Source organism: Denticeps clupeoides, chromosome 17 (assembly GCF_900700375.1).
Source record: "Denticeps clupeoides chromosome 17, fDenClu1.1, whole genome shotgun sequence".
Classification (NCBI taxonomy): domain Eukaryota; kingdom Metazoa; phylum Chordata; class Actinopteri; order Clupeiformes; family Denticipitidae; genus Denticeps; species Denticeps clupeoides.
In genome coordinates, this window is record NC_041723.1 from 1,880,089 (window position 1) to 1,893,048 (window position 12,960).

The window sequence follows — 12,960 nt, forward strand, 5'->3', positions numbered from 1 at the left end:
TACCACATTTAACATTGAAAGTTTTAGAGTGACATATGTGCGACATTGACAAACTGGGCAAGATAAAGTACATACGTGGGAAGCAGGCAGACTCTGTTAAACCAGTGAAAAGAGTGCCAAGTCAGTAAAGATGCTTTCATGGCCATTGGGCATGGGGAAGCAGGAGAACTGAGATGATGACAGGACTTGACGAGGAAGAAGGTCGCATTCGCATGACGTCACGAAACAGGGGTTTAATCTGTGATGAACAGGACAGAGGAGACATCTGGTAACAGGTGAACATGTAATATAACAAAGACGGTGAACGGACACAAGCAGGGCAGCTTTATACGATCAGACACAGGTGAACACGATTAGGAAACATTACACAGGACCAACGTGAAACTCCGGATCCGGATACCCCCCCCTTCCGGACCGGATCATAACAGATGCCATGTAAAAAGCAGTACACAGACAGTACAAAGTCAAACCTTGCAATCATATTACAATGTAAATGCATTCAGGTGTCTGATAGCCTTTTCCTCTATGGTAATATGGCTAAGAGTTCTGCACAATGCTGATGGCTAGGAAGCAGTTGTAACCTTTCTGCTCTGTGTGTTGGGTCGAGGCAGTTTGGGAGTGTGTTGAGAAACCTCCGGAACTTTCGCACATGAACAAAATAAAGATCCCAAGTTTTCCCTAAACGTGACTGTCAATCCCATCCCACAAGGCATTCTATCCTACAACGGATTTCTGGTCAATTAACTGACAAGTCCGTCCTCCTATATACCACAGTGTGTTTTAATCGCACATTTAAACTGCCACAGTGCATTCTGATAGCAGCGTAAAAATTTTAGACTCCGGTGTCCAGTTCATCACTGACATCCTTTCCTGTTCGCATGTTCAACTCAATTTCCAGCTGTGTGGCAAGGATCGACTAAACCTGAGAGTCTAGACTGTATTACGGTGACACCTGTGGAAGTGACACAACCAGCAGAATTCTGCATTGGTGGTCACCGTCCTCAAGCATTTCTTTTTTTAAGTTCTATTGGCCTCCTTAATATTAAGCTTTTGCATGTCATGTAACATTAACAATTTCATATGCCTCCTCGCAGGAGACATCGTTCACTGGAGAGTCTCACAGACTCTAAAGTCCACAATCACCAGCAGGTTGTCGCCTCTGCACCAGGTTCCCGGCCCGTCCAACGTCTCCCGGTGACATCACATCGTCCATGGACGTCAGGAGCTTGACGGTCTGTCACGGAAGAGTAATTTATTTATTTATTTATTTTTGTCATGGACAGATGAAAACCCCAATGCTACCGAGTGTTATAATAGAATCTGTTATCAATCTACCTGTGTAAGAAATGGCCATTTGTCTGAATATGAGGCCGATGGCTCGAAATCACAGGTGAGGTGACTGCCCCCCCCGACGCAGGTACAGTGGCCTACATGAATCATTACACCCCTCATTCATTAGGCTGAGGAGAACGGCCCAGATAAATTGACTACAGCTGTAGCATAAATTAGTAATCAGCTGTTCAACGCGAACAAGTGTAGCTATGCACAACTCTGACCTTGCGCTTAAAAAGCTCTAATGGAGATAAAACTGCTTAATTTGGGATGGCGGCAGTAGCGCTGGCTGCGGGGGGGGTTATGAAAAGATTACAGCCCAGTGCAGTCCCGACATGTGCCATATTTAAAAAAAAATATCGTTTTCAGTATCCATTTGCATCTATATTCATTCAGCCAGCAGATGCTTTTATCCATTTTATCCACCCACAGACGGTGTAAACCTCCCGAGAATCAAGGTTCTGCAAACACAAAGATGCTGCAGATTAATGATGCTGTAAAAAAAAAAAAAAAATTTATATATATATATATATATATATATATATATATATATATATATATATATATATATATATATATTTTTTTTTTTTTTTTATTATTAAGGCCAAGGTTAGAAAAGGGAGTCCACACATTATTAATTTGTTCCCATGCTGTATTAAGAAGGTGACTGATGTTTTATTTGTCCCGGGTTTTACTCATTTGTTGCCTCATTTGAGACAAATTGCGGCACCCGGTTTTGGTAAATTGCGGCCCTGCTGATAAATTGTGGTTGTTGGTAAAGCAAATTGGCTCTTAATTCGCTGTGTAAGGTCCCCTAAGCTATCCAGCGGCAGTGTGTACACCTCAACTTCACTGCACAAACTTTTCCAATCAAATTTGTCAACCATGCAATCATGTACAGACACCGTATTGACCTCAGAAGATCTGATCTGATGGTTGTGAAGTTGAGCACTTTAGGGCCTCAGGAAACGTCCAGGAAGGTGTTCCTTTGATATGAAATTAAAATATATAAAACCTACAATAACAACAGCACAATTTGTAGACTGTCTAAGGGGATTGAAGGTATGGAAGCGAATAGCCTTCCTGGTGCTATTTGGAGTAAAAGCAGGATGAAAGAACCACTCATGGATACCTGTGGTTTTGTGCATCATCCAGATGTTTTCTTTAGGTGTCACCAGCAGTGGCTGAATGACACAAGGAGATGCACCATGTGAGGCTGCAGAGTGACTTCACAGGAACCTTCTAAAATTATATATGTATTTTTTATCACTTGATCATACCGTTATTCATGGCTCTGGTCCAAACAGGATTTCATTGTTGTTTTAATGAACGTGGTTTCGAAAGGCATTTGAGAGGAAAACAATGACAATGGCAGTTATTTCACACACAGTGACATTTGTGTCACATCTGGCTGACCCTGTATGAAGGAACCAAACAGGGTTCTGCAGAAGTGCCCTGCTTCACCAGATGCCAGCTCTGAAGGCTCAGACTTATCGCTCTGCTCCACACACAGCCACTTATTCAACAGCGCCGGTGCCATTTGTCAAAGCGAGCCAGTGTAACCAGTAACTGTGGCAAGGAAGCTTCATGGATATATCACATGTGGCGGCCGGATCGTATGTGGTCTTTGTGTGTGTGAGAGAGACAGAGAGAAGTAACTTGTGTGTGTGTGTGTGTGTTCCAGAAAGAGAGAAAAATAGACAGCTGCAGTCGTCACACTGTGTACTCACACAGAATTATGATCCCACATGCTTGGAGCAAATGGTCCAACTCTGAAGCAAAGTGCAGTTTTGGAGTAAAACTGCTGATTTGTTGCTCTGGACCACTGGTCACCAAAATACAGCCCTACCAAAACCTGTAGAGTGATCACGAGTTTGATATGTGTTCAGTGGACTCTTAACAGTACACATGTAATACGCTTTCTGGCCACTAAAGGCATTTGTGGCGCTGTTCGCAGTTTGAACTGGTCATAAGCTCACACCAGCAGCTGAGGGAAAACTATAAAACATCATATCACCAATCATTAAATCATTAAATAGTTGTAGATCATACTACTTACTGACAAACTACAGACCTACCAAAGAATAAATTGGAAGCACAAAAGTGACAAAAAAAAATGTCTCCACATGGACTTGACTGCACAAATGCGATGTATTTTATCCCTTAGTTTTTCACAGCCTCGTGACCCCCCAGGAGTCCCACTACGAAACGTAGACTGGAAGATCCGTGTGAAGAGAGGAATAAGGGAAAGGTCCGTCCTCCAGGGGTTAATACAAACAATTATTCACACACACAAACACAAGATGCGGTTTGCTAATTTCAATTTTTAACAATTAATCATTTGCTGGCCTGCTTTGCTGAGGACAGGCTGTGATTCACACACACACACACACACACACACTCTCACACACAAGCTGACGGCAATACATACACACACACAAGCTGACATCAAAGCTGTGAGGTGAATGAGTTTGTGCTGTGAGGCTGTTATGTAATTTGATCAAATGCTTCAGCCATCTGAGTCGCTGTTTGCCGCCGCGCTCGTCTTCTTCGCCCCGCGACCCTTGAGCTCAATCCCCAAATCAGCGCTCAGCACAAGCCCCCCAAGCGGCAAACACAGGCCACATCAAACACCTACAGCCGGTCCAATCTTACCCCCCCGCCAAGCGAGACGCAAGCTGCACTTCAACCCCGAATCATTACCACGGCTCCGGTGCAGCAGAGGTCTTCTCCTCAGCCCCCTCGCTCCATCTCGGCTTTCACTGCACACGGCGCCGGCAATCAATCAGCCATAATGGCATTAGAGTGAAAAAAGAAAAGGCGGCGGCAGTGAAGATTCTGTCTGTGGAATGAGAAAGACTGATGGCACCTGCAGCCGTCATTTATAACTCCTCGCGACCCCTGAAATATACATAAACCTGACAAAGACCATACATTATATACCATATATGGAGATGTTGAGCAGGGCACTTATAGGTCCATGCATTCTAATGAAGAATCCTAAATAAAACGATCTGAATTCATTTGCATTGCAATGCATGTGAAAGTGTCGTTGTAAAACACTGCAGCACAGCGCACAGTGATCAACGAAATGTGTCTTCTGTATTTAACCATCACCCTTGGGGAGCATAGGGCAGTCATGACAGGCGCCCGGTGAAGAGTGTGTCGGGACGGTGCCCTGGTGTGTCGAACCGCCAACCTTCCAATTACGGGGCCTCTTCCTTAACTGCTTCCACCACTGTCCCTGTGCGCAAGTTTGGAAAAGAAGAAACACACCATGCCTTCAACTGGCTGATGCCATCACCCGGTGACAAGAATTTCAGCATTGTGTTATAAGAGCATAAATGGTAACACCATATACTGGGTTTTGATTATTGTGGGTGGGATACTGACTTCATCAAATTAGGATGCTATATGTACAGTACAGGCCAAATGTTTGGACACACCTACTCATTCAACGTGTTTTCTTTATCTTCATGACCATTTACGTTGGTAGATTCTCACTTAAGGCATCAAAACTATGAATGAACACATGTGGAGTTCTGTACTTAACGAAAAAAGGTGAAATAAATGAAAACATGTTTTATATTTACATTTACATTTACAACATTTATCAGACGCCCTTATCCAGAGCGACTTACAATCAGTAGTTACAGGGACAGTCTCCCTGGAGCAAGTTAGGGTTAAGTGTCTTGCTCAGGGACACAATGGTAGTAAGCGGGATTTGAACCCGGGTCTTCTGGTTCATAGGCGAGTGTGTTACCCACTAGGCTACTACCACCCTATTCTAGTTATATTCTAGTTTATTTGCTCTGATTACTGCTTTGCACACTCTTGGCATTCTCTCAATGAGCTTCAAGAGGTCGTCACCTGAAATGGTTCTCCAACAGTCTTGAAGGAGATCCCAGAGGTGTTTAGAACTTGTTGGGGTCAAGTTCACCCCAAACTATCTGGATTGGGCTCAGGTCCGGTGACTGTGGAGTCCAGGTCTCCACTTTTTGTTAAGTACAGAACTCCACATGTGTTCATTCATAGTTTTGATGCCTTCAGTGAGAATCTACCAAAGTAAATGGTCATGAATATAAAGAAAACACGTTGAACGAGAAGGTGTCCAAACATTTGGCCTGTACTGTAGTCATTTACAAATGCTTAATTATGCTTATCAGGACTACATATTTTTGTGGACATTTATGGACAAGTTGTTTAATTTGAAATATCATTTTTTTTATTTGAAAAATAATTTTAACAGGACAGTATAGCTAATCAGTGTTTTGTCATAAGGCTCGCTATCTTAGCCTAGCATGCAAAGTACAGCATTAAAATAAAAAGCTTCCTCAGGCTGCTGGGTTAGTCTGGCGAACACCAAAATAAAGAGGTCCGGAGGGTCACGGGGCGCCTGCTGTACTGAAACAAAGCTAAAATGAAGCGGCCCGCAGGCTGCTGGCAACAAGCTCTGAGCTGATCGGTGCAGTGAGAATGTCAATCATGGGACCGTGTCTTCTGTGCAGGGTCGGCGCTATCCTCTGTGATTCGGGTGTGTGTATGCACTGACAAACACACACACACACACACTGTTGTTGGCCGTACTCTGAGCCTTTTAAAGCACAAACTGTAATAATTCAGGTTGCAATCGTGTGCACATCACACATTCATAAATCTTCCCTGTTCAGTCAGATGCTCACAGGCAGAATTGTATCTGTCCCAGCAACTAATCTACAGAGATTATCTATGGCAACCTTACCATATGTATTCCATACTCACTCAATCACTCAGTATCCTTAAGCTTATTCCTTTCACCCGTCCTACACAGTCCCTCACAACTACAGTCATTCTCAGAGCCGCCTTTTCACCATCTTCGGATGGTGAGAGGAAACCGGAATTCCGGGAGGATGCCCACACAAGGTCCAAGCCGGGATTTGATTTTAAGCCACCACCGTGCAGCACCGTGCTTTATATATTGATCACATCTGTGATTCTCATCGGTCTGTTTGGGATGCCAGATTGGGTGAATTTCACACCAAATATCAATACAGTCTACAGCATATTTACTTGGTTTTCTGAATGCACTTACATTGGATTTGTTTTCCAAAATACAATTTTGATTGGCTACATCAGTGGTTAAAATTCTTTTTATTGAGAATAATTCTGAAAAAAAAAAACAGTTGCAATTAAGTCTGTTATGTTAGATTATATATCATGGTTTTGGATCATTAACAGCACTTATGACCAAATACTTTGATTAAAACAGATGAAAAGTTTTTCTGGATTCATTCAGAATAGTTTGTTTCGCAAGAGTGAAAAATGAACAAAATTCTGATGGCCTTTTACCCAGGCCTGTCAGACAGATAATAACCCTGCTTTAAAAGAACTGAATGCACACCAAAAGACCGAAATGCACGTGGATGAACACACACTCGCGCAGACACGCGTGTGCATTTCGGTGTAAGTCAGTGGAAGGGAGAGTGGAGCTCTCAGGCTGCGACAATATTCTCGGCAGCCCTGTCCGCTCTCCAACTTTATTTTCTGCTCCTTTCAGAAGCGCGGAGCAGCAGAGGCACTTTTTTACATGAAAGCCTGGCGCCCTCCTCCTCCTCCCGCCGCCTCGCTGCAGGTCTTTAAAAAAATGGACCCCAATCCGAGTTGTTGTGTCAGGGAAAACCGGCAAACTCAACGGGCACAGGACTGTGTGCTGACATGAGACAGGACTTTTCATATTGTATTTAAGTGAGGGCTCCAGTGAGGAACTCACTGTTGAGATTTTCAGCACCCCGCATTTCTTCCTTTTCTTCCTTTTCTTTTATTGCATATATGCATGCGTGTCTGAGTGTGTGCGTTGTCTGCTCATGCCTGCCTCTTCCCTCTGGCAGAATGCAGAGGCTGCAGAAAGCCCCTCGGAGCTGGAGAGGAAACAGCAGATGGTAAAGCCATGATTACACTGCAGTACGGTGCGGGAGGAGCCGCGTCACACCCCGTTTCCAAACTCTAAGCAGAAACAAAGTTTGATCTCGTAAACTTTGCATCCTTGGGCTCGAGTAAACTCGGCAACCGTTCACCACATAAAAAAAGAACAGCAGTGTGTGGGTCTGAGAGAGACCATGTTCAGGACTTGAGACGATGCAACTCCATGCAAATTTAACCAGTGCAGAGTTCTGATGACGATTTCTGAATGGAATGCGCAGACGGTGCATGGATGGCAACAGGTAGTCCGCAGGTTTCTTTTCCACGTCGTGATCAGACGCGTTAGCAAGTAGATTTTTCTCAAGCTTCACTGCTGTTGTTCTTTTTCTGTAAATTGGCAGCATTTTACAGCATAATTACAGGGGAGGTGTGAAGCCGCCGTCTTTTATGTGGGTTGGTCGGTAAGCGAATGTGACTGCTAGTTGAAGGGGGGAAAATAGAAAACCCCTGATGTCCTCAGTCCTTGTAGCACGAATCTGATGGAAGTTCTTTCTACGTCTCACTGTGTTCACGATTTATGGCACGTCAGCTGTCTCTGTTTAAAAATGTATGGTCAGGTGTGAGGGAGAAGCAGGAGACATATTTTTTTGATGCAAAGCTGATTCGAATACAAATAGAACAGGGAACCAATGCAAAAAGCAGTACAAAACCTCACCCATGCACACTAAAGATAAGGCAATCAGGTACTCAGGACAAGACACCAAAGTGTCGCCCCCGTTCTCACTCACAATCCATAACTTTTTTAACATAATTTTTTTTACTTCTTACTTTCACTTTACTCATTTGGACACCTTGTCCCTAACTGTTACACATATTTTATATTAATAACAAAAAAGTGTAATATTTGGTTATGTTTGCAATATTTGCATATTGGTTCACTGTATGCTTCACTGTCGTCTATAGCAGTCGCTAAAGCATTTCACTGTATATCATACCGTGTATGACTGTTGTAAAAAGTGAAGTAGTATAAGTGAGCAGTGGGCAGCAGTGGCACCTTGACAGTGTGTGGGGACGGTGCTTTGCTCAGTGGCACCTCAGTGGCACCTCGGCGGATCGGGATTCGAACCGGCAACCTTCTGATTACGGGGCCGCTTCTTTAACCACTAGGCCACCACTCGAAACTGATGTTACCTGGCAGAAAGAGGCATGGCACAATAGAGGTTAAAAGGATGAACAGTTTCTAATTTATTAACACCAATAAATTACTATTGCAGTTACATGTAAATATTGTATGTAAAGAAGGTACCAATGTTTACAGAAAAACCCTAAATAAAAGACAGGAGAAAAAGATAGAGAATGAGAGAGAAAAGGCCTTGGACAAAGCTTCAAAGAGATCACCTGATCCAGGAGAAATATAGATAAAGAGAAAGGACCAGAAAATTAGAATTTGATAACTGCTTATTATTGGGTGCCAGGGCCCATCCAGGGACACCTGGTGTCTTTGCCTTTGGTCAGTTGGAGGAAACTGGAGAACGTGGAGGAACGTCCTCATTCGCGCGCTATTTTTGGTTTCATTTATTTAAACGTTTGCACCTCACCCCCATCACCCCTGTTTAGAGCTTGTCGTTGTGCTGCATGTTCTGTCCTATGTTAGGACATGCATGCTCTGTTTCCTGTTTATTATAATTATGAGGAAATACCAGAATTAGCACATTTATATTTATTTTTAATTACATTAAATGCTACAATCAAGTAATTTTTAGGATGACTTCTGGTACTTTACTATTATATTGGAGTAACGCTACTCATAATTTTGGCTACATACACCCACCTCTGTAGATCAGTTGTCACCAACCATGCAAATCTTAGATCTTTCCACATTCTACCATACCTGGCTTACCTTCAACTGGTTTTGGTAGGGTGGTAATAAAGCACTCTAGATAAGAGCATCTGATAAATGCCATAATTATAACATAGTGGAACCTTTACCATTAATTTTTAAAATGTTTAAATACTTTTGACAAGGTAAGTTAAGCATTGCCCACTCCTCCATAACTCATTATCTATAAAAAATGGGAAAAACATCTCTGCGTGGGAATGTTGTGCCCCCGATGCTTGCATGTGGGAAGGTCGCCTTGTTCTCCGCGCATCGGCAGCATCGACTCGCCGACGGCTGAAGGCTTGACCGGAGGAGTTGTATTGTCTGTCCTGTCATGTTATTGACAGTGGACATCGGATGCAGTAGAGCAGCCGCCGGAGTCCTTCGATCAGGACAGAATGAGAGAAAATCGGTGTGGAAATGCCTGGTATTGAATTTGTTCAATTGCGTTTTTCATTTTTACCGACAAAGACGGACAGGACTCATTTACTGCCATTGTGTCCCTGAATGACACATTCAGCCCGGCCCCAGCACTGCCGGGCCCGTAGTTAGTGAACATAATCGGCTGTGCATTAGTGAGTTCCCATGATTCATTGCTGGGTGCCTCTCCTTCATCATCCTCCACCTGCAGGCCAGCTGATCATTAAAGTCTAGAGATTTATTGGAGTATTGGCGGTTCTGCAGGGATAAGAAGTGAAGCAGCTCCTCTCTCGGCCTTGTGCGGTTACTATGGTACTTTTACATGCAGGTATCTATGTTGGTTAAACATTTATTACCACAAATGAGACCGTTTTCATCCATGGTACTCCTGCTGAGCTGATTTTGGATGAAAGTGTGGTGGAAACACACCTCACATGAAATAAGTGTGGAAAAATCAGGCAAATGAGCAGTCTGAACACTAAAAGTCTCTTTTGATCACATGGATGACATCAGAGAAGGTGAATAATTTTTTTTGGTTTAGTCCCAACTTACAAACATCAACAACAATATCAACATTTATTTTTTATGTAGCGCAAAATAATATACAGTACGTCTCAATAAGCTTTGACAGGATCTACAGTTGACACCCCTACACTTGACCCTTCTGCTCACAAGGAAAAACTCTAGGAGAGAGAAAAAAAGAAAGGAAGAAACCTTGGGAAGGAGTGAAACAGAGAGGGACCCCCTTCCAGGGTACAGTGAGCCTGCAAATGGTGTCAGTGCAGGGCTGGTGGCTGATTTGTCCAAAAAGAGAAAAAGTCCTACAGTTGTAGAGGTGGAGTAGTCCAAAGTGTAGTATAGAGCATCCGTCCATGTTTGGAGGTACTGGACAGTGCAGAGAAGGTTCTAGTCCAGTGTTATGGTGTACATTATGATGCTACTGGTCCATTTGAAGATCCGGGTTGAAGTCGTCGGTTAGCAGTTGCCAGGAACCAGGATTTATCTGCTGGTCTCTTCACTGGAGTCTGCCGGCAGTCTGTGCGCTTGATTTTGTGTCTCGGAGAGAACAAACAGAAGCAGCGGGAGACGGTGGCATCGTACGACCGATACTGAAATATGTGGTTCTAGTAGTATATTGGTGGTACAGTGGCCTGGTACCCTAACTAGGACAGACTGACTAAGGTGAATTTAACACTGTCTGTGTTTGACTGGGTGACTGTGTGATAAAGTGGATTTAATAATTGACACTGTGTCGGGGACCGAGGGCCAGAGAAAACAGGTGTGTTTTTAGTTTAGATTTAAAGACTGAGTGTGGTGGGTTATAAAGAACTAAAAGTTCACTCAGGTAAGGTCGAGCGAGACCATTTAGAGCTTTATAGGTCAAAAGTAGGATTTTGTAGTCAATCCTAAATTTGATGGGTGACTGGGGTGATGTGGTCAAATTTCCTAGTTCTAGTTAGAACTCTGGCTGCAGCATTCTGTACTAGCTGGAGTTTAGTGTGGGTGGTAGTAGCCTAGTGGGTAACACACTCACCTATGAACCAGAAGACCCGGGATCAAATCCCACTTACAACCATTGTGTCCCTGTTCAAGACACTTAACCCTTAGTTGCTCCAGGGAGACTGTCCCTGTAACTACTGATTGTAAGTCGCTCTGGATAAGGGCATCTGATAAATGCCGTAAATGTAAATGTAAATGTTTACTCATGCACCTACCAGAGCATCCAGACAGTAATGCATTACAGTAATCTAACCTTGATGTGATAAATGCATGGACCAACTTTTCTGCATCATGCATTGAGTTGATGTTTCTTCTTTCTTTGCAATATTTCTAAGGTGAAAGAATGCTATCCTAGTGACATTATCTGCACATCTTTCCACAACCTTGCCCATAAATGCCAACTGCATCTAAGCAAGAGAAGTGAAAACATTTAAAACATTTTTAAGAATTAACTTGCATCACACATTCCAGGAGAAAGGACATAATTATGGCAGTTTATGAAATAATGATCTTTCCTGGAGATTCCCACTGCCACACAGCGCTGATGTTCAAATATAGTTCTCTAACAAAGTAGAATAATAACAGCAGCAATGGAGAAGTGTCTGAGTGTGGCCGAGTAAAAGTGCCATGACCGGACAGAGGTAAAAATGAAATGAAAAAGGAAACTAAATCCCCTCTTGAGTTGTTGTCAATAATCCTTGCCGCCCACCTGGACGTTCCCGCGGAGTCCGGCCGGATTTGTCCCTGTGCGGTCTACTTGGGAGTGGCATCGGCAGTGAAATGCCACTCTCCCATCATAATATGGCTGCCATTTGGCTGACTTAAGTCGTGGCTTCAGTAATGCGTCTCAACCTTGCGGAGACAAATGGAGAAATATTATATTAATCCACTTATCGGGAAAGCGCACATTCAGATAATCCTTCCAGCTGAGAGAGGCTTCTTTTTTTTTACTGTGGCGCTGGTGCCTCTTGGAAGTGTGTGATGGGAGCGAGCAACGGAGAAGTTCAAGTTTAGAAGAAAGGACAGGAAGGGGGGAAGAGCGGAGATGCAGGAGGTGGGACATGAAAGGAGGAGGAGTGTGGAAGTGAGGGTTTGGGAGGAAGCAACGTGTTGTGCGACACAAACCCAAACCTTCTGGAGCTTTACCTGAACACAAAGGGTGTGAAGTATGCTGTGTGTGTGTGTGTGTGTGTGTGTGTGTGTGTGTGTGAGTCCCGAGGAAAGCTCCAACAGGATGTGATGCTTTGAGATGGGTGCTCAGGTGCTGTCATCGTGTCAGAAGTTCACACTGTGATGTACAGAGCCAACCTGGGTTTCATTTATTTATTTATCATTTTTATATCAGAATAAGCATCAAGTTTTTCCCGGCAGAAAGAAATGGACTAAATTGCTCGGTGTAGACACTTCCGGTTCCAGTCTGTGCTCACCCTGTGATGGACTGGTGCCCAGTGCATGAAGACTGATGGGATTTACTCCAACGTCCTTCTGACCCTGACCTCAATAAGTGGGTTTAGAAGACAGATGAGACATCCTTCTACTTCTGTTTTTTTCCCAGAATACTTCACTGTACAAAAAAAAAAAGTTAAATAATAACAGCAGCAAAGCGGAAGTGTCTGTGGTCCAAAAGCCATAACTGGAGAGTGGTAGAAAATTACAGGAAAAAGGAAACAAAATCCAGTACTCAGTAGTCCTTGATGCCAGGTTGAGTGTCATTCTTGCCACTCTCCTGGACGTTACCAATGATTCCGGCCGGATTTGTGAAACAGGATAAGTCACTCTGCAGCCTAATTATGGGAGTGGGAGTGGAAATCAGCTATGAAATTCCCATCTCCCATCATAATCTGGCCGCCATCAGGCTAACTTTTACTGTAATGATAATGTCGTGTCTAACAATATGATTAAATTCTTGAGTATTAAGACACAACAAAGAT